Source organism: Scyliorhinus canicula, chromosome 4, assembly GCF_902713615.1.
Source record: "Scyliorhinus canicula chromosome 4, sScyCan1.1, whole genome shotgun sequence".
NCBI classification, from domain to species: Eukaryota; Metazoa; Chordata; class Chondrichthyes; order Carcharhiniformes; family Scyliorhinidae; genus Scyliorhinus; species Scyliorhinus canicula.
In genome coordinates this window covers 174,876,711-174,896,404 of record NC_052149.1, presented here as the reverse complement: position 1 = coordinate 174,896,404, position 19,694 = coordinate 174,876,711, and the positions used below count along the sequence as shown (strand labels likewise).

The following is a 19,694-nucleotide window of genomic DNA, read 5'->3' as shown; positions in this document are numbered from 1 at the left end:
CATCGGTTTTTTTACAATCATCGTCCCGTTCTCGCGCTCATCGCCATGGTGATGCGGCCCCGCCTCCCTCCCGGCCGTGGGCCATGATGACGACGCACCTCCACTGTGGCGGACGCAGCCGCAGCCACCACCCGCCCCCGGGGTGGGTGGGGCAGTGCGTTGCATTCTGGGGGTTGTAGTCCGCTGCGCAATAAAGAGGGGGTGGGGAGACTACAACTTCCATCAGCCTGTGGGGTTTTTCGCTGCCATTGACTCCTCAATTTCAACAGGTGGTGTTCGGAACGTTGGGCGACACCTTCCTGTTTCAGGCAGGATTTGTGTTTCCTTGTATTGCTGATGGCTCTGCAGACATCTCCAAATTGCTTTAATAAAGTGCTGGGAATATTCAGCTGCAGGTTAGGCATCACCTGTGAAGAGAGGAGCAGAGCGAACGTTTCGTTTTACATCTGAACTGGGAAAAGCTAGAGATGGAATATGTTTGAAGTAAGGGGGTTGGGAGAGAGAATAACAGGAAATGTTAGGGTGGCAGACAGATTGGGGGTGCAAAGACCAATGGGACAAGTGAAGCAAAGGATGCACGAGTGGTGATGGGAATGACAATGGGAAATCTGCAAAGAGACAGGAAACAAAATGGGAGCTGAGGTCTGATATTGAATGCAATTTGAAGTCTGGAAAGCTGTAAAATATCTTGTGAAAAGATAATGTGCTGTTTCTCAATCTTGTGTTGAATTTCGTTTGAGAACTTTAGGAGGCTGGGGACAAAGGTAAATGTGAGAGCAAAGTGAAGAATTAAAATGGGACCTGACTAGAAGCTCAGAGTCACTGAGGTGTTCTTCAAATTGGTCATCCAATCTGCGTTTGGTCTTATTGTAGAGCAGACTGCATTTGCGGAAAACAAATACCATATACTGAATTCAAAGGAGAACATGCTAATTGCTGCTTCACCTGGAAAGAGTGTTTGAGGAATTTGAAAGTGAGGAGGGAGGAAATAAAATGGCAGATGTTGCACCCCATGCACCTGCACAGAAAGGTGTTATGTGAAGAGGAATGGATGTTACGCATGATTGAGGAGTACACCAAGGTATCTCTTTGGAATGCTAAAAGGGGAAGGGAAGAGAAAATGTGTTTGGTGGTGACGTTATGCTTAAGGTGGCAGAAATGGCAATGGATGATCTTTTGAATATGGAGGCTGGTGGGGTGGAAGGTGAGAACAGGGGGAATTGTATCATGGCTTGGGTGGGTGGGAAGGAGTGAGGGCGAAACTAGGAAATGGAAGAACATAGTTGAACACCTTGACTGACTGGTTGTGGGGGGTGCAGGGAAATGTGCAGGGCAGTGCATGAAGTGGAATCCTTGGTTGAGGAAAAAGACATATTTAATATATTTTTAAAAATCATGGAGCACAGCATAATCTGAACAGCTGTCATCGGGAAACTGGGAGGATAGAATGAAATCCTTAAAGGAAGCAGGGTATGAGAAAGTGTTATCAAGGTAGCCCAGGAATCAGTGGCTTATAAAGAATGTTAATTTATCACCAGAAATGGAGTCAGAGAAGTCAAGGAAGAGTCCGAAATGGACGTGAAGGTGAGAGAAAGGTGGAAATTACAAACAGAATTTATGAAATTTTCCAATTCAGAGCAGGAAACAATCATCAATGTACTGGAAAAATGTTGAGGGAGCCGGCTTGTGTGGGACTCGAGAAAAGGATGTTTGACATTTCCTACAAAATGACAGACTGCTAGGTGCCATGTGGGAGCCATAGCAATACCTTTTATTTGGAGGAAGTGAGTTGAGTTAAAGGAGAAGTTGTTCAATGTTCGAAGTAGTTCAGACAAACAGAGTAGGATGGTGGTGGATGTTAACTGTTTGGACTTGCGTCCATTCAAGGAAGAAGCTGAGAATCCCAAGAATGCCCCGGTTGTGGATGGATGTGTAAGAGAGATTGGATGTCCAAGGTGAGTAGGTGAAGGCCAAAGCCAGGAAATTGGAAAGTAAAGTGATGGAGGGCATCGGAAGAGTAACAGATGTAGGTGAGAAGCAGCTGGACAAGAGGAGAAAATAAAGAGTTCCATCAGGCAGAAATAGGCTGGAATAATGTGTCTGAAAGGTCAGTCCTGGTGTGCATTCTGGGAATGAGGTAGAAGTGAGCTGTTTGGAGTTGGATGAGATCATTGACAGACCTGAAAACAATGGCTTAATGTTCACTGGTGGTGTCCAAGAGAATTGGTTTTCAGCCTCTGCAAGGTAAAGGCCAGTACGTCAGATAACTACATCATCACCTTTGTTGGCAAGTTTAATAACATTGTTAGGGTCGGACCTGAGAGAACGGAGTGTAGCACGGTCAGAGGGAGCTAGATTAGAGTGAATAAGGGAGAAATCAGGGAAATTGAGATAACTGATATCAGGCCCGCAGTACTTGATGAAAAGATGAAGAGAGGATAAGAAGGTAGAGGTCCAAGCAGAGGGAGAATATTGGAGACAGGTGAGGCTGTTTGCTCGGTGGGGACTAGAATCCTGGTTAGAGCAGCATCAGAAATCAGAAGGTTGAAGGGTATTGTGAATACACATTGAGAGTTAAGATTCGAAGAAGGGATTGGGTCAGAATTTTGCATTTCTTGCATCTGAGACCAGAGTTTATCTCCTTCAGCCATCTCGTATCGAAGCACTGGAATTATCTCCTGAAACCTCTCCATCACTCCACTTCTCCTTTAAAACCCTCCTTAAAATTTGCCTTTTTGAACAAAGTTTTAGTCATCCGTTCTAATACATTTTTTGGCATTATGCCAATTGTTATCTTATTGGAAACACCATTGTGTTTCTGCTCCTGGCTTCTTGAATATTCCTGATTTTAATTGCTGCACCATTGGTGACTGTGATTTCAGTTGCCTTGCCCCTGCCCACCGCCCTCACCCCAGAATCTCAATGCCTCTCTTGATTTCTTCCTTTGGTCATCTGACCTAATATTTCCTTTTGTAGCTCATTGTCGTATATTGTTCTTTAATGCTCCTGTGAAGTGCTTTTTATTATGTGAAAGATGCCATATAAATTGTTGTTGATTCTCATATTTCCTGCAATACTGTCACCAGAAATGTACACCGTACTCTAGCTTTGGGTCTATAGAAAACTAGGTGTGTTTTATATAATTCTAGCATAACTACCCATTGCTCTTGTACTCCAGACCTCAGCCTGGAAAGGAAAGTCTCCCATATGCCTTCTGGATGCCTATCCTGCTACTTTCAGGGATATATAGACATGCATTCCAAGGTCCCCTTGTTCCTCTACGCTTCTCAGAATCGCAGTGTTTATTGCATATTCCCTTGCTTTGTTTGCCCTCACTGAACGCATTATCCACCTGTTCTCCAGATTGAATTCCATTTGCTGCATTTTTGTTGACTTGATTTCATCCTTTGATATCTTCCTGAGGTTTGCAGTTTCTATCAACCAATTTTTGTTTTCTTTTGTTGCCAAAGGAGAATAGCATTGACATTCAACACACTCAGGAGGTTGTTACATGAGATTTATTGAATCCTGTTGCATTTTGAAAATTAAAATCGCTTATTGTCACAAGTAGGCTTCAAATGAAGTTACTGTGAAAAGCCTCTAGTCGCCACATTCCGGCGCCTGTTCGGGGAGGTTGGTCTGCTTTAAAAGCCAGCTATTTAGTCCAGTGTACTAAAGTGTTAAAAATATTCCATGAAGATAGTGTTCCTTTAACAAGTGCCCTCCTATTTCTGCCTCATGGTTGAAAGAATTATAATTTTATATTGTGTATGTTATGCTTCTTTAGTTGATGGACTTTTCCCCTTTTTCCTATTTAGGGTTTCCTTGCACTGTATCATTTTGAAAGCGTGCTTGGACATTTGTCTCTTACCGTAGGTGAATCTGGAGCTTAGTATGTGGACCTGTATCATTCTTCAGAATTCCTAAATACTGCATCACTGCAGCTTCTCAAAGTTGAGAGATATTAACATGATTGAATGAAATGGACAAACGACACTGCTCACTGGTCCTTAATAATAAAGAGGTAGGTTCGTGCCATCAGTTCTGAATTTGCTCATGAATCTTTTACGGACGTAAAGATTAGCCATTCAGCATATATAAAAATAGAGACATGCTCTCAGGAAATTCCAAACTTTTCAAAGCAAATGAATTATTTTTTGAAGTTTTAATCACAGTTACATGTTAGGTCACCCAAAGCACAGTGTGATGAATGACTCCTCGGTCTGTCCTTGGTAGTCTTGCTGGAGGAATAAATGTTGGAAGGACACCAGTAAAATTGATTTTGCTTCAAAAAAAATTATCATGTAATACTTAAAATTCACCGAATAAACTGGAGACTTGATTCAACTTTTCTTTCAAAAGTCAGCACCTCCAGCAATGCAGTATCCCCCCAGTATTTAGCTGCAGTGTCAGCTTATGTTCTGTATCTGTTTTGAGCGATAAGCACGTTTTTACACAGAAACTCCTCTCATGCACACCTTTACAAGACCTGATATATCTTGAATAATTTCAGCGCATTCTCTAAGAGCCCTCATCCAGATATATAACTACTCCAGATTGATCAATCCTGAATTTACTTCGGATGTTGATCAGTTTGTGGTGTAACTGGCCTGCTCCCATTGGCGAAATCAGGATCCTGCCAAGGTGTGGCGAGAAACCAATAATCACTTGAAGCCAATCTCCATACAATTAACGATGGCAACCTAGCCCCTGCCATATTTAACGGCCTCCCGATATCTAACTGCCTCCCCAGCATGTGGTCAACCAGGTGCCATTAGTACACCTTTTTAATAACATGAAGCTGGCGAAATGGCTGTTGTGGGATTCCGAGGAAGTGAGTAGCCATCTTTGTTCCTGGGCAACGAGTCTGGAGGCTTTGGCGTGACTGCCCCAGTGCTCGGGGCGAGGGGGGGATGGGGAGGTAGTGGGTTAGCCCCCCCCCCCCCCCATAGTGGGGGGCTGCCGGCCTCGGTTCGGGGGGGGGGGGGGGGGGGGGGGGGCGGGTGTCGCCATCGGAGGAAGGCCGAGGGTTCACCATTTGGCTGAGAGGGGGTAGTGTCTCACGACCCGCTGGATTGTGTGTACCCATAACGGGGGCAACCCTTGCCTACCTGTCTCCACAGCCACCCATAACTCCCATTGATCGTTGGGATATCTGGCTGTGCGGCTGAAGTCTATTGCTAATCGGGAATTGGCAATTGTAGCTAAGTGAGCACTTCACACCTCCCAAGTGGATTCCTGTGGGTATCTGTGCCACATAGCTTATGCTAATCCACCCGTTGTTGATTTTATGGCTCTGGGTGCCGTCCCTCCTGGTCATGCTCCCTGAGCTGACGCCCCTGCTGCTTCCTCCCAGGCGACATTGGCTGCCCTGTGGCTGACCCTCCAACAATCTGGTCATGTCGGCATCCCCAGATTATGGTGCTGGTCTCCTCGGTGGCATAGCTGCAAAGTGTGGGGTTTGCTCTGTGGGATCTGTTTAAGTGCTGATTCCTCTTGGTGGGAAGCTGGTGGGCACCGTCCCAACACATTAACGTTTGATTTAAGTAGACCAATTAATTTTTGAGACCAGTGACGGCCTCGCCAGATTAAGCGCCAGGAGCATCGCGGCAGTTCCCGCTTGCTACCACGCTTCGAAAGTTTTCCATTAAATCGATTATTCTTATACAAAACACTTTTTTCTCTGTGTATTCCATTATGGCAAGCAATACAGTTTATTCGTAATTGAAGAGTTTCTCTTGTTAGTTTTAACAAAGGGATTTCAGTTATTTCATGTACATCATTGCTGTATGTTTAGTGGAAATTTAACTTGTGGCTTGATGGACTAGACCATTTAACCAATGTTCCTAATCATAGAATTTACGTGCAGAGCCTTCATAGAGGGCAGCACGGTAGCACAAGTGGATAGCACTGTGGCTTCACAGCGCCAGGGTCCCAGGTTCGATTCCCCGCTGGGTCACTGTCTGTGCGGAGTCTGCACATCCTCCCCGTGTCTGCATGGGTTTCCTCCGGGTGCTCCGGTTTCCTCCCACAGTCCAAAGACGTGCAGATCAAGTGGATTGGCCATGATAAATTGCCCTAAGTGACCAAAAAGGTTAGGAGGGGTTATTGGGTTACGGGGATAGGGTGGAAGTGAGGGCTTAAGTGGGTCGGTACAGACTCGATGGGCCGAATGGCCTCTTTCTGCACTGTATGTTCTATATTCCATCGAGTCTGCACCAGCCCTTGGAAACAGCACCCTACCTAAGTACATGCCTCCACCCTATCCCCTAACCTAACTTAACCTTTTGAACCCTAAGGGGCAATTTAGCATGGCCAATCAACCTAACCTGCACACCTTTGGACTATGGGAGGAAACCTATGCATACACGGGGGTAAAGTGCAATCTCCACACAGACAGTTACCCGAGGCCGGAATTGAACCTGTGTCGCTTGAGCTGTGAGGCAGCAGTGCTAACCACTGTGTCACCATGCCGCCCTAATGACCCATACAGTTAGCTTTTTCCTACCAATCTAATGGATGTTTAAAGATAGTCATTACATATTAGTAATCTCTGCTGATTGAATTTTCAAACAAGTACATTCATATTTATATTTTATGCAGCTATTGTAGAGTTAAACCAGAATTTATTTATCTGAACCTTCATATCTACTGGCCAATTTTCTGTAGTGCCGCACGCAAGGAGATTTAGGGGAGGATTTTCGGAGGACTGGCAGAGGAAAATATTGGAGCATTCTGCACCTATTTTCCTGCTTGAATTCATATTGAATATAAATGGACACCTAGGACTTGCACTCAGGAGGCTGTTTAAGTATCTGAATTCAATATCTACAATAAGACACTATTGCAGCCTTGTGGAGGAATGTGTGCAGAGTGCATGCTTTTCCTACTTTCTTCAGTATGAAGAATCCAAATGAATTGTCCTTAAAGAAACAGCTGCAGACCTCTCTAAAAGGATAAATCTTTTGTTTTTTATGATTGATGTGGGGCCCGAAGTAGCAGAAGAAATTCTCTTCAGTGTCTCACAACGATCTTCCAGCTTGCTGCCAGTGTCTTCTTGCTACTTCCCTCCATGCGCCCAATATCCCCCTCCTCCTCTCACAATTGGAATCAGCTACATTGACTGTGAAACAAGCCTTACTTGCCACTGGTTTTTGTTCGACAGCTCAACGATTTTTGACTCAAAGAAATCATCATGACGCAATGCATCATTTGGTGCCTTTGTCACTAAGATTGAAATCATCCGATCAATCACCTTGGCTCTTGACTTCCCATAGCCCACCAAGCCAAATTTCCTTTAACCCCCCCCCCCAACTTTCTTCCAAAGTAGCGCCCTGTTTCCAAAGTCCCTCTCTTCACCAAATTCCGTGAACCTGTAGTCGCCTCCGACGTCAATGTCCATTTTTCAAGAACTCAATGTTTGAATCCTTTCAATCCAGTTTCCGCCCCTGTCACATAACCAAAATATCTCTTAGTCACAAATGACATGTGACTGTGAGAGTGGTAAACAACCTCCCTTGCATGTTGACCACACCATCTTCTTCCAGTGCCTCACCTCTGTCACCCAGCTGAGTGTGACTGCACTCGTCTTGTTCCATTCTAATCTATCTAGCTATAGACAGAGAATCGCTTGCAATAGCTCCTCTTCCATTCCCACACAATTACCCCTGTTGTCCTTAAGGATTTATCCTTGGCTGCTTTCTATTTGTCATTTGCGTGCTGTCCTTCAGTGACTTCATTGCTGTAGGCTTTCACACGTACATTGATGATGCCCAGCTCTGCCTCAACACTACCTTTTTGAGCCTCTACACTGCTTCAAATGTACCAGACAACATGGCAGATATTCAATACTGAATAAGTATAAATTTCCTCCATTTAAACATAGGGATGATTGAAGCCATTATTTCTGGTCCCCACTACAAACTCTGGTCACTGGCAATATCTCTACCCCTGACATGTTGAACTAGACTGTCGGCAACCAGGTATCAACATTTATCAGAGATGAGCTTTCAACCGTATAGCCACACCATCACTGCCTATTTCCACATCAAATCCACATCTATACTATTACCTGATCGTAGAGCTGCCTATGCCTCAACTGATCTCTGCTGCTGAAACTCTCGTCCATACCTTTTGTAACCTTTAATCTTGGCTATCCAATGCACTCCTGGCCATCCTCCCATATTCCTCCCTGGAGGCCATCTAAAATTATAAAGCTGCTGGTGTCCTTTCTCGTATCAAGTCCCATTTACTCATCATCCATATGCTGACTGAACAATGCATCCATTTTAAAATGATCATCCTTGTTTTCCAATCCCTCAATGGCTCACCAATCTCTATCTCTGCAATCTCCTTCAATCCCACAATTCTCTGAGATATTTGCTGTTCTCTAATTCTGGCCTCTTGGACATCCCCAATTTTAATCACCCCATCTCTATATCTCCCTTTAAAATGCTCGGTAAAGTCTACGACTTTGATCAAGATTTTGGCCATCTGCCCTAATATCTCCCTATGTGGATCCGTGTCTTGTTTTATAATGCCCCTTTAAAGTGCTCATAACCTCTGATCTCCAGGAGTTGTACTGGGGAGGTACCCCAAAGACGTGCTGCCCTTCCCATCCCTGGAAGTCCATATGTATTTACATTGTGTATTAATCGTATGTCCGATGTTTTTCATGTATGAAACAATCTGCCTGGACTGTATGCAGAACAATACTTTTCACTGTACCTCAGTACACATGACAAATCTAAATCTAATCTAATCATAAGGACTGTAAACCAATTGTGTGTGAAGTTCAAACTTCCATTGGGCAATTACCCTGCACTGGGAACCATCTCATATTCTGATTTAAGTTGGAGTCTTTGGATGGTTCAACTGTCTTACAGAAATAGTTACCCAGGAAAAGTTCGAACTCCTGAGTAACAACTAAGGTGCTGAGCACCACTGCCCCCACCTCTCAACTAAACGCCCTCATGGGACCAGCCCTCACACCCCATCAGCTGCCTCCGTCCTTAGCTATGCCCCAACCCTTCCTCGACTACCGATCCCACTGACTACCCTCCCCTCACCACCCCTCCCCACATACTGGTACCCCTCCATCCTGCCCACACATTACAAACTTAAAAAGTGCCTGGACCTTTCAACCTGCCTCCTCGACATTAGAATCCCTACAGTGCAAAAGGATTGAATCTGCAACGACCCTCTGAAAGAGCACCCTACCTAGGCCAACTCCCTTACCCCATCCCGTAACCCCACCCAAACTTTGGACAGTAAGGGGCAATTTAGCATGGCCAATCCACCTACCTGCACATCTTTCTGAGAGAGGAAACTGGAGCACCGGAGGAAATCGACACAGATACGGGGAGAACGTACAAATCCCACACAGTCACCCAAGGTTGGAATTGAACCCGGGTCCCTGGTGCCATAAGGCTGCAGTGCTAACCACTGTGTCACCATGCTGCCCCTTTAGCTAGTTAGCTAGTACTTCCTTTGTCCTGACTCGCTTGACAAGAGAGTCGGAAATCCGGGCAAAAAAGGAACGGTTACATTTTAGTGTAGGTAGATGGGAGCAAAGTTTTTTTTTAAAATGTTTTTTATTGAGTTTTCATATTTTATATTGAACAAATAACAAATTATTAGAGAGAAAAAAACGAAAAAAAACACGCAAAATTTAACATGTATATTTACAGGTAAGCATCTTCGTAATAACAGCTGTGGCCGTCCCCTTTAGCCGGCTTACATATTTTACATTCCCCAATATGGCCGAGGCACATGTTTATAGGCATTTATTTACAGTTTGGTTTTGGGCCTTAGCTAGCCATCAAACCCCCATAACGAACCCGTAGCCCCCCCCCCCCCCCCCCCCCCCCTTCCCAGCTACCTTCCCCCGATTCCCGTCCACTTTCCCCTGATTCTTGGCCACCCGACTATTCTTCCTCTTGTACGTTGGCCACAAACAGGTCCCGGAACAATTGCATGACTGGCTCCCACGTTCTGTGGAAGCCGTCGTCCGACCCTCAGATGGCGAATTTGATTTTCTCCATTTGGAGAGATTCCGAGAGGTCGGACAGCCAGTCTGCAGCTCTGGGCGGTGCTGCTGACCGCCAGCCAAACAGGATTCTACGCCGGGCGATCAGGGAGGCAAAGGCAAGGGCGTCCACCCTCCTCCCCAGGAATAGATCTGGCTGGTCTGAAACCCCCGAAGACTGCCACTATCGGGCATGGCTCCACCCTCACCCCCACCACTTTGGACATAGCCTCGAAGAAGGCTGTGATGGGAGCAATGTTACAATCCAACTGTGATTGCCACTCCACAAAAGTTATGCCCAATTATGTTAAAAGTGTTATTTAATTAGAAGTTGTTAATCTACGTTGTTAGTATTCCTGTAAAAACTCTTGAAGTTAAACCTTGGTGAATGGTGTGTACAGGGTTTGCAACTGTACACTAAGTTCATAATTGCTGCCAAAAACCTTTCTTACCCTGAAAAACTATTTTATATTTGCAGAATGTCAAATTTCACCATTATTGTCAAAAAATCCACATTATTTAAAAGTTTTTGTAAAGCTCATTTATGATGTGTTAGCTTCTATGTAGATCTAGGTTGGGTCAGTGGGTCAGTGCAGACTTGATGGGCCGAATGGCCTCCTGCGCTATTGGGATTCTATGCTGGGCAGCAGGGTAGCATGGTGGTTAGCATAAATGCTTCACAGCTCCAGGGTCCCAGGTTCGATTCCCGGCTGGGTCACTGTCTGTGTGGAGTCTGCACGTCCTCCCCCTGTGTGCGTGGGTTTCCTCCGGGTGCTCCGGTTTCCTCCCACAGTCCAAAGATGTGCGGGTTAGGTGGATTGGCCATGCTAAATTGCCCGTAGTGTCCTAAAAAAAGTAAGGTTAAGGGGGGGTTGTTGGGTTACGGTTATAGGGTGGATAAGTGGGTTTGAGTAGGGTGATCATGGCTCGGCACAACATTGAGGGCCGAAGGGCCTGTTCTGTGCTGTACTGTTCTATGTTCTATGTTCTATGGACTCTGTCGCGGCATCTCCTCACATTCCCATTTGAATAGCCAACATTCGCATTCTCCCTCATCTTTGTGCTATAGTACAACCATGCATCACCCTCTAACACCTGCCATTCCATCTTCTCCACACGATCTGTTCCTCACACTCAACTCTACTTTCCCTCCTTGCATTGTATAACTCCAGAGAGAGGCAGACAACCAAGGATGGGAGAGCAGGATGACTGGTTGGACTCTCCAATGACAGCCACCTTGATGGCCGCTGAAAATGCCTGCCGAATGAGTAAGCAAGATTTGTTCCATGAGGTGGCAGATGTCAGCAATGACCGGCTGTAAAATCCTGAGCCTCACATATTGATTTTTTTTTTTTTTTTAATTTTTTTATTGGAATTTTTTGCAGAAAATATAACAAAAAGTATAGTAAAAAGCAGTAATATGCAACTAACAGCCCCATAACACCCACAATTCCCCCCATACCGTAACATCACATGTATCACATTCCCCCACCCCCCCCCCCCCCAAACAAGAGAACTTAACCATAAATTAAAATTAGATAAATCAAATTTAAATAAAATAAGCTAACATAATCAACCCCCCCCCCCCCCCCCCCGGGTTGCTGCTGCTACTGTCCCAGTACCCTATCGTTGAGCCAGAAAGTTGAGGAAAGGTTGCCACCGTTTAAAGAACCCTTGCACCGATCCTCTCAGGGCGAATTTAACCTTCTCAAGCTTAATAAAGTCCGCCATGTCATTGATCCAGGTCTCCACGCTTGGGGGCCTCGCGTCCTTCCACTGTAGCAAAATCCTTCGCCGGGCTACTAGGGACGCAAAGGCCAGCACACCGGCCTCTTTCGCCTCCTGCACTCCCGGCTCTACCCCAACCCCAAAGATCGCGAGTCCCCATCCTGGCTTGACCCTGGATCCCACCACCCTTGACACCGTCCTCGCCACCCCCTTCCAGAACTCCTCCAATGCCGGGCATGCCCAGAACATATGGGCATGGTTCGCTGGACTCCCCGAGCACCTGGCACACCTATCTTCACCCCCAAAGAACCTATTCATCCTCGTCCCAGTCATGTGGGCCCTATGCAGCACCTTGAATTGGATGAGGCTAAGCCGCGCACACGAGGAGGAAGAATTTACCCTCTCCAGGGCATCAGCCCATGTCCCGTCTTCGATCTGTTCCCCCAGTTCCCCCTCCCACTTCGTTTTCAGCTCCTCTACTGACGCCTCTTCCTTCTCCTGCATAAGCTTGTAGATATCGGATATCTTCCCCTCCCCGACCCAGACCCCCGAGAGCACCCTGTCACTCACCCCCTTCGCGGGGAGCGCAGGGAATCCCTCCACCTGCCGTCTAGCAAATGCCTTTACCTGCAGATATCTAAACATGTTTCCCGGCGGGAGCCCAAATTTCTCTTCCAACTCCCCCAGGCTCGCAAACCTTCCGTCGATAAACAGGTCCTTCAGCTGTCTAATGCCCGCTCTATACCATCCCCGAAATCCCCCATCCATGTTCCCCGGGACGAACCTATGGTTCCCCCTTAACAGAGCCTCCATCGAGCCCCCCACTTCTCCCCTATGTCGCCTCCACTGCCCCCAAATCTTGAGGGTAGCCGCCACCACCGGACTCGTGGTATACCTCGTGGGAGGGAGCGGCCACGGCGCCGTTACCAGGGCCCCCAGGCTTGTATCCCCACAGGACGCTCTCTCCATCCGTTTCCATGCTGCCCCCTCCCCCTCCATCACCCACTTACGCACCATCGACACGTTGGCTGCCCAGTAATACCCCGAGAGGTTGGGCAACGCCAGCCCCCCCCCCATCCCTACTCCGCTCCAAGAAGACCCTCTTCACCCTCGGGGTGCCATGCGCCCAAACAAATCCCATGATGCTGCTGGTCACCCTTTTAAAAAAGGCCCTAGGGATAAAGATGGGCAAGCACTGGAAGAGGAACAAGAACCTCGGGAGAACTGTCATTTTGACGGATTGCACTCTGCCCGCCAGCGATAGCGGCACCATGTCCCACCTTTTAAATTCCTCCTCCATCTGTTCCACTAGTCTGGTGAAGTTAAGCTTATGAAGAGCCCCCCAACTCCTGGCCACCTGCACCCCCAGGTACCTGAAACTCTTCACTGCCCTCCTGAAGGGGAGCCTCCCAATTCCCTCCTCCTGATCTCCCGGGTGCACTACAAATACCTCGCTCTTTCCTAAGTTCAGCTTATAGCCCGAGAAGCCCCCAAATTCCGCTAACAGTTCCATCACCCCCGGCATTCCCCCCTCTGGGTCCGCCACATATAACAGCAGGTCGTCTGCATACAGCGATACCCGGTGCTCCTCCCCCCCCCCCCCCCCCCCCCACCAGACCCCTCCACTTCCTGACCCCCTCAACGCCATGGCCAGCGGTTCAATCGCCAGTGCAAAGAGCAGGGGGGACAGGGGACACCCCTGCCTGGTCCCACGATAAAGCCTAAAATACTCCGATCTCCTTCCATTTGTGACTACACTCGCCATCGGCGCCGCGTAAAGCAGCCTCACCCATTTGATGAATCCCTCCCCAAATCCAAACCTCTCCAGCACCTCCCATAGGTACCCCACTCAACTCTATCAAACGCCTTCTCTGCATCCAGCGCCACCACTATCTCCGCCTCCCCCTCCACTGCCGGCATCATGATAACATTGAGCAGTCTCCGCACATTCGTGTTGAGCTGCCGCCCCTTGACAAACCCTGTCTGACCTTCATGAATTACCTCTGGCACACAATCCTCTATCCTGGTAGCCAGGATCTTCGCCAGCAACTTAGCGTCTACGTTAAGGAGTGAAATAGGCCTATATGATCCGCACTGCAAGGGGTCCTTATCCCGTTTTAGGATCAAAGAGATCAGTGCCCGCGACATCGTCGGGGGAAAAGCCCCCCCTCCCACGCCTCATTGAAAGTTCGCACCAGCAGGGGACCCACCAGGTCCGCATATTTTTTGTAAAATTCTGCCGGGAACCCGTCCGGCCCCGGGGCCTTACCTGACTGCATTTGCCCGATCCCCCTGACTAGCTCCTCCAACTCTATCGGCGCCCCCAGCCCCTCAACCAGCCTCTCTTGAACCCTTGGGAAACATAGCCTGTTCATGAAGCTCTCCATCCCCTCTCTCCCCCTCGGAGGTTCCGACCGGTACAATCCCTCGTAAAAGTCCCTAAAGACCCCGTTTACTTCTGTCCCCTTCTGCACTACATTTCCACCCCCATCCTTCACTCCCCCAATTTCCCTAGCCGCATCTCGCCTACGGAGCTGATGCGCCAACATCCTGCTCGCCTTCTCTCCATACTCATATACCGCACCCTGCGCCCTCCTCCACTGTGTCTCCGCCTTTCTGGTGGTCAACAAGTCAAAATTGGCCTGCAACCTGCGCCGTTCTCCCAGCAACCCTTCCTCCGGTGCCTCCGCATATCTCCTGTCCACCTCCAGAAGCTCTCCCACCAGTCTCTCCCTCTCCTTCCTCTCCCTCCTTTCCCTGTGGGTCCGGATGGAGATCAGCTCCCCCCGGATCACTGCTTTCAGAGTCTCCCAGACCATCCCCACCTGGACCTCCCCCGTATCATTGGTAACCAGATACCCCTCCATGCTTCTCCGAACCCTCTTACACACCTCCTCCTCCGCCAGCATCCCCACATCCAGGCGCCAGAGTGGGCGCTGGTCCCGTGCCTCCCCCATCTCCAGATCAATCCAGTGCGGGGCATGGTCCGAAATCGCTATGGCCGAATACTCGGCATCCTGCACCCTCGGGATCAACCCCCTGCTCAGGACAAAAAAGTCTATCCGGGAATAAACCCTATGGACGTGAGAGAAAAAGGAATACTCCCGCGCTCTCGGTCTCCCAAACCTCCAGGGATCCACCCCTCCCATCTGGTCCATGTATCCCCTCAGCACTTTGGCCGCCGCCGGTCTCCTACCCGTCCTTGAACTGGACCGGTCCAGTATGGGATCCAGCACTGTGTTAAAATCTCCCCCCATGATCAGGCCCCCTGCCTCCAGGTCCGGGATGCGGCCCAACAAGCGCCTCATGAAGCCAGCATCATCCCAATTCGGGGCATATACGTTCACCAGCACCACCTTCTCTCCCTGCAGCCTACCCCTCACCATGATATATCTGCCCTCCTTGTCCGACACCACCTCAGCCGCCTCAAACGCCACCCTCTTCCCCACTAGAACCGCCACCCCCCGGTTCTTTGCGTCCAATCCTGAATGATAAACCTGCCCCACCCACCCCTTCCTCAGACGGACCTGGTCCGCCACCTTCAGGTGGGTCTCCTGGAGCATAGCCACGTCTGCCTTCAACCCCCTTAGATGGGAGACCACCCTGGTTCTCTTAATCGGCCCGTTCAGCCCCCTCACGTTCCAGGTAATCAGCCGGATCAGAGGGCAACCCGCCCCCCTCCCCTGCCGACTAGCCATAGCTTGGCAGATGTTCGCCCCAGGCCAGCATACCCCGCTCGACCCGTTCCCCATGGCGATAGCGCCTCTCCTCTTCCCCCCCGGCCCTCATCGGCTCCTTCCTAGTCGTTCCAGCAGCAACCCGGTATCCCCCCCCCCCCCCCCCCCCCCCCCCCCCCCCCCCCCCCCCCCCCCCAGGCTAGGACCCCTCCTAGCCGCGACGCACCCTCCATGGTACTTCCGTGAGTCAGCTGACTTCTGCTGACCCCGGAAGCTCCCGCCAAAACCTATCCCCTCCCGGCTTGGGGTCATCCCCCTCTTGCCACACCTCCTTGGCATTATTGCAGCGCGGGAAAAAAGACCCGTAGAGGCCCTTCCCCCATCGCAAGCTCCACCCCCCTGCCCCGCAGCGCGGGAAACCAGAGGAAAGCCCGCGCTTTCACAATGCCACACCCCATCCTTCTGACGCAGTTCCCCAAAATCCAGTTTCCCCTCAATCCCCAGCCCCGTACAGAAGAGAACATATAGAACACAAACCCCCAACACTCCCCACCTACCCCACAACCATACCCAACAGACAAACCCACCCGTAAACAGAGCAAAAAGAAAACCAGCATACATAACACACATTTCGAAGTTGAAAAAGTTGAAACAGTTGGAACAAAACAGCCACAGCGGAAACAACGCCGGCCAAAGTATGTTCCCAGGCCCTAGTTCAAGTCCAGCTTCTCCGCCTGTACAAAGGCCCACGCCTCCTCCGGGAACTCGAAGTAATGGTGCCGGTCCTTGTATGTCACCCATAGGCGCGCAGGCTGCAGCATTCCAAACCTGACCTGCTTAGCATGAAGCACCGCCTTCGTCCGGTTGAACCTGGCCCGCCGCTTAGCCACTTCCGCACTCCAGTCCTGGTAGATCCTCACTACCGAATTCTCCCATTTACTGCTCCTCTCTTTCTTGGCTCACATATTGATAGTGATGATTGTTTGGTTTTATTTTCAGACCTTGTGTGAGGGTTTCAGCTCTTCAAACAGGATCTTTGTTTTTCTCTCCTTTGTCCTATTCTGCAGCAGGATGCTAAGCAGAACATAGCTGGTGCTGCTACTGTTGTTGCTCCTGGTGTTGCTGCTCCAAGTGTTAGCTGTTCTCATGCAGTGAAGGCTTGCAGTAGGGAAGTGCACACTAAGCTCAGCGAAACCCAAAATGGGTGAACTGACTTCCAAGAAGTTGGACATCATCTGTCTTAACAGTGAGATGAAGTGCTTGCACCAGCCTCTCATCTAGACATGGCTACTTTAATAAGAACATGGGGAGTCCACACTGAGTAAGAATAAAGAATTTGGTTAATTTACAGTTACGTTATATACAATTCCTGATAGATCCCTACCGGGTCTCTTCACAGTCGGTGCCTTACTGGCTGACCTTTTATACAAGGCTGATTGGAGCTCCCCCGCCTCTCACTGGGGGATCTTGTACTCCGCGAGAACTACAAGTAAGATAATCATTCCCACTCCATACGTCTCATGCGGAATACGATATTTCCCCCACCTCCCTCCACAAAGTCCAAAGGCACCCTTGACGGCCAACGAGGAGGAGCAGGTGGAGGACATCGGCTCTGCTGAAACCCCGAGTCCCCGAAGCATCGGATTAGGTGGTGTAGACCTCGAAAGGGAACGTCGCCTGCAGCAGGAACGCCATGGTAGACGATCGGCAGGAGGCGGCTGTACTGACGAATCGGCATCCAAGACCTCAGACGTTTGCGTCTCCATGTCTGAGTCCGAAGGTAAAGTGTTGGGCAGGTTAGCGCCGGCACTGGCTGGAGGCGTCACAGCAGGCTGGTTTGGCAATTGAGTTGGAGGACCCAGGACAGGATTCTTCCGATGAAGCACACGAAGGACCAATTGCCACGTGCGAACTTGATCGAAATACCTTCGCATCTGTTTCCTCTGCATCCGAACTTGGTAAGAGACTTGTCCTGTTTTACAGATGACAATCCCAGAGAGCCAGCGAGCACTGTCAGTGAAGTTATGAACAGTCTGTTGTCAGGTACGAAGTGTCAAAGAGGTCGCCATCGAACCGGGCAATGCCCATGCAACTCTTGGTTATGGCGCACCTTTGCACTGATGTCCAGCAGATGCAAACGGAAGTCTGCGACCCGTCAGCATCTTAGCGGGGGCCACCCGAGTTACTATGTTCTCGTAAGTAGCCAATAACAAGACAGCGCTGAATCCTTGTGGAAGCAATTGGTGGGGTCGCCTTGTCTTCATGGAAGAGTCCCAGTAACAGCTTGTGATCCTTGATGATAAAGAAATGGTGGCCATAGACATACTGATGAAATCTCTTCACCCCAAATACGACTGCCAGACCTTATTTTTCTATTGGAGTGTACTTGCGTTCAGCCAAAGCCAGCTTCTGGGAGGCAAAGGCGATCGGGCGTTTACGGCCATCGCTCATCCAATGCGAAAGGTCTGCCCCAATTCCATACGGTGATGAATCACGTGACGAATAATGGCTTTGAAGGATCAAAATGCATCAACACCCCCCGAAGAGGACAAACGCCATTTCACTTTTCAAAATGCCTCTTCCTGGGCCGTGCTTCTTGAGGAACAAATTAAGGGGGGCCAGGACAGTTGACAAATTTGGAATGAATCGTAATTGACCAATTCAAGAAAAGAACAAAGCTCTCCACTAAGGCATAGGGAACGGGGCAGACAGGCACGGAAATATCGGGGCTGGGCTTCCAGGTCCACCTGAATCTTGGCTACAGCCGCTTTAATTGTACCCAAGCCTGGCTGGAAAATCTCAGAACTTGCTCACAACCTCACACAGACCGCCAGATTCCAATTGGAGGATATACTTTCAGTCCAACTGCATCTGGTGTACCCAATTGCGGTCTAAAGGCTAGGGCCGCTTCTTTGCACGACAGTGAGGCAAAGGCAGACCGAGTGGCGGCCATAACTTATTTTTGTAATGCTACTGGAATAAGCATTGCCGCCACAATATTCAGTCGATCTTCATTATAAGTAGACAAATGAGCTGATGTGTTAGCCGAAGTCAATGTGTTCACACCCTCTTCAATAAGATCAAAGATGCTCTGTGCCACCACAGAAACAGCAGCTCCTGCACCCCATTCCATTTGGAGCATATGGCCATTTACCTGTATCGGAACTTGAATAGGAGCCACACTGGATACTGCCAAACAGTTTTGTATCTCAGCCTCATCTTTTGCCTCTTTTGTGTCATCTAGATGTAAAGACTGGCCCCGGGGCCGATACCTGCCTGGATTGGAGTGCTGGCCCTCCTGCTGCCTGCGGTTATGCCTAGGCCGACGCACACAAGTTGCTCAAGGACCGGAATCTCTTTCAGCCGTGTCCAGGGAGGTCCCACATCTCGACTGCTGGCCCTTTGTCCAGAGGCCGGAGTCGCTGCAGCGGTCGGTCCTGGCCATAGGGATACTACGTAAGGGGTACGCCTCAAAACATTCACCTGCATCCCTTGTATTTCTTGGATGCCGCGTTCTGTGCTCTCTTGGGACCAAGATATGTAGCATCTGTTGAAAAGTCGGGGGGGTTTTGTCCAAAAGTTTTATTTTTGTGTCTCTATTATTTATATCTCAGACAATCATGGAGCATATCTGATAAAGCAGTTCCGTTCTCATAAAACTCTTCCGTAGCCGTGATATGAACTTGTGATGGAATCACCCGGGGGCTTTTCCATCATATGAAAACGATACCTTTGAATGATCACTGGATTTGGGTTAAAATGTTGTGTGTGCCACAAGTACCACAAGCTGGTCGAATAAATGTGTATCTGGCACTGCCGGGTACATAAGACACCTGATAAGGTTGTCAACTGTATGACCGTCTGGCGCTCATTCTCTGTGATGTTGTTGGCCTGGAAGAAGTAACGTATCCTTTCTGCATACATGTTCCAGTTTTCTACACCGGCATCAAATGCATCCAATTGGCCATCAGAGGCATCACAAAATAATTGGTTCCGACCTGGGTCCAGAAAATCGGGGAGGTGGCTCGTCTGAGTGGGTAGTAGCGTCGATGGCAAACCAGCTTACCCCTCAACACCAGTTTAATAAGGACACGGGGAGTCCACATTAAGTAAGAATGAGGTTTATTTGTAGTTACGTTATATACAACTCGCGGTAGATCCCTACTGCATGTCTTCACGGTCGGTACCTTACTGGTCGACACTTTATACATAGGTTAATGGACTTCCCCCACCGCTCAGCAGGGGAGCTTGTATGCCACGAG

At 49.0% G+C, this 19,694-nt stretch overlaps 1 long non-coding RNA gene across 1 annotated transcript; it reads left to right on the top strand.

The window, feature by feature from the left end:
• Positions 1–88: 88 nt before the first annotated feature.
• LOC119965180 lies at positions 89–19,286 on the top strand. Its single transcript, XR_005460445.1, has 3 exons — positions 89–395; positions 3,819–4,024; positions 18,677–19,286. It is a non-coding gene; the product is annotated as an uncharacterized LOC119965180 (long non-coding RNA).
• Positions 19,287–19,694: the final 408 nt, after the last annotated feature.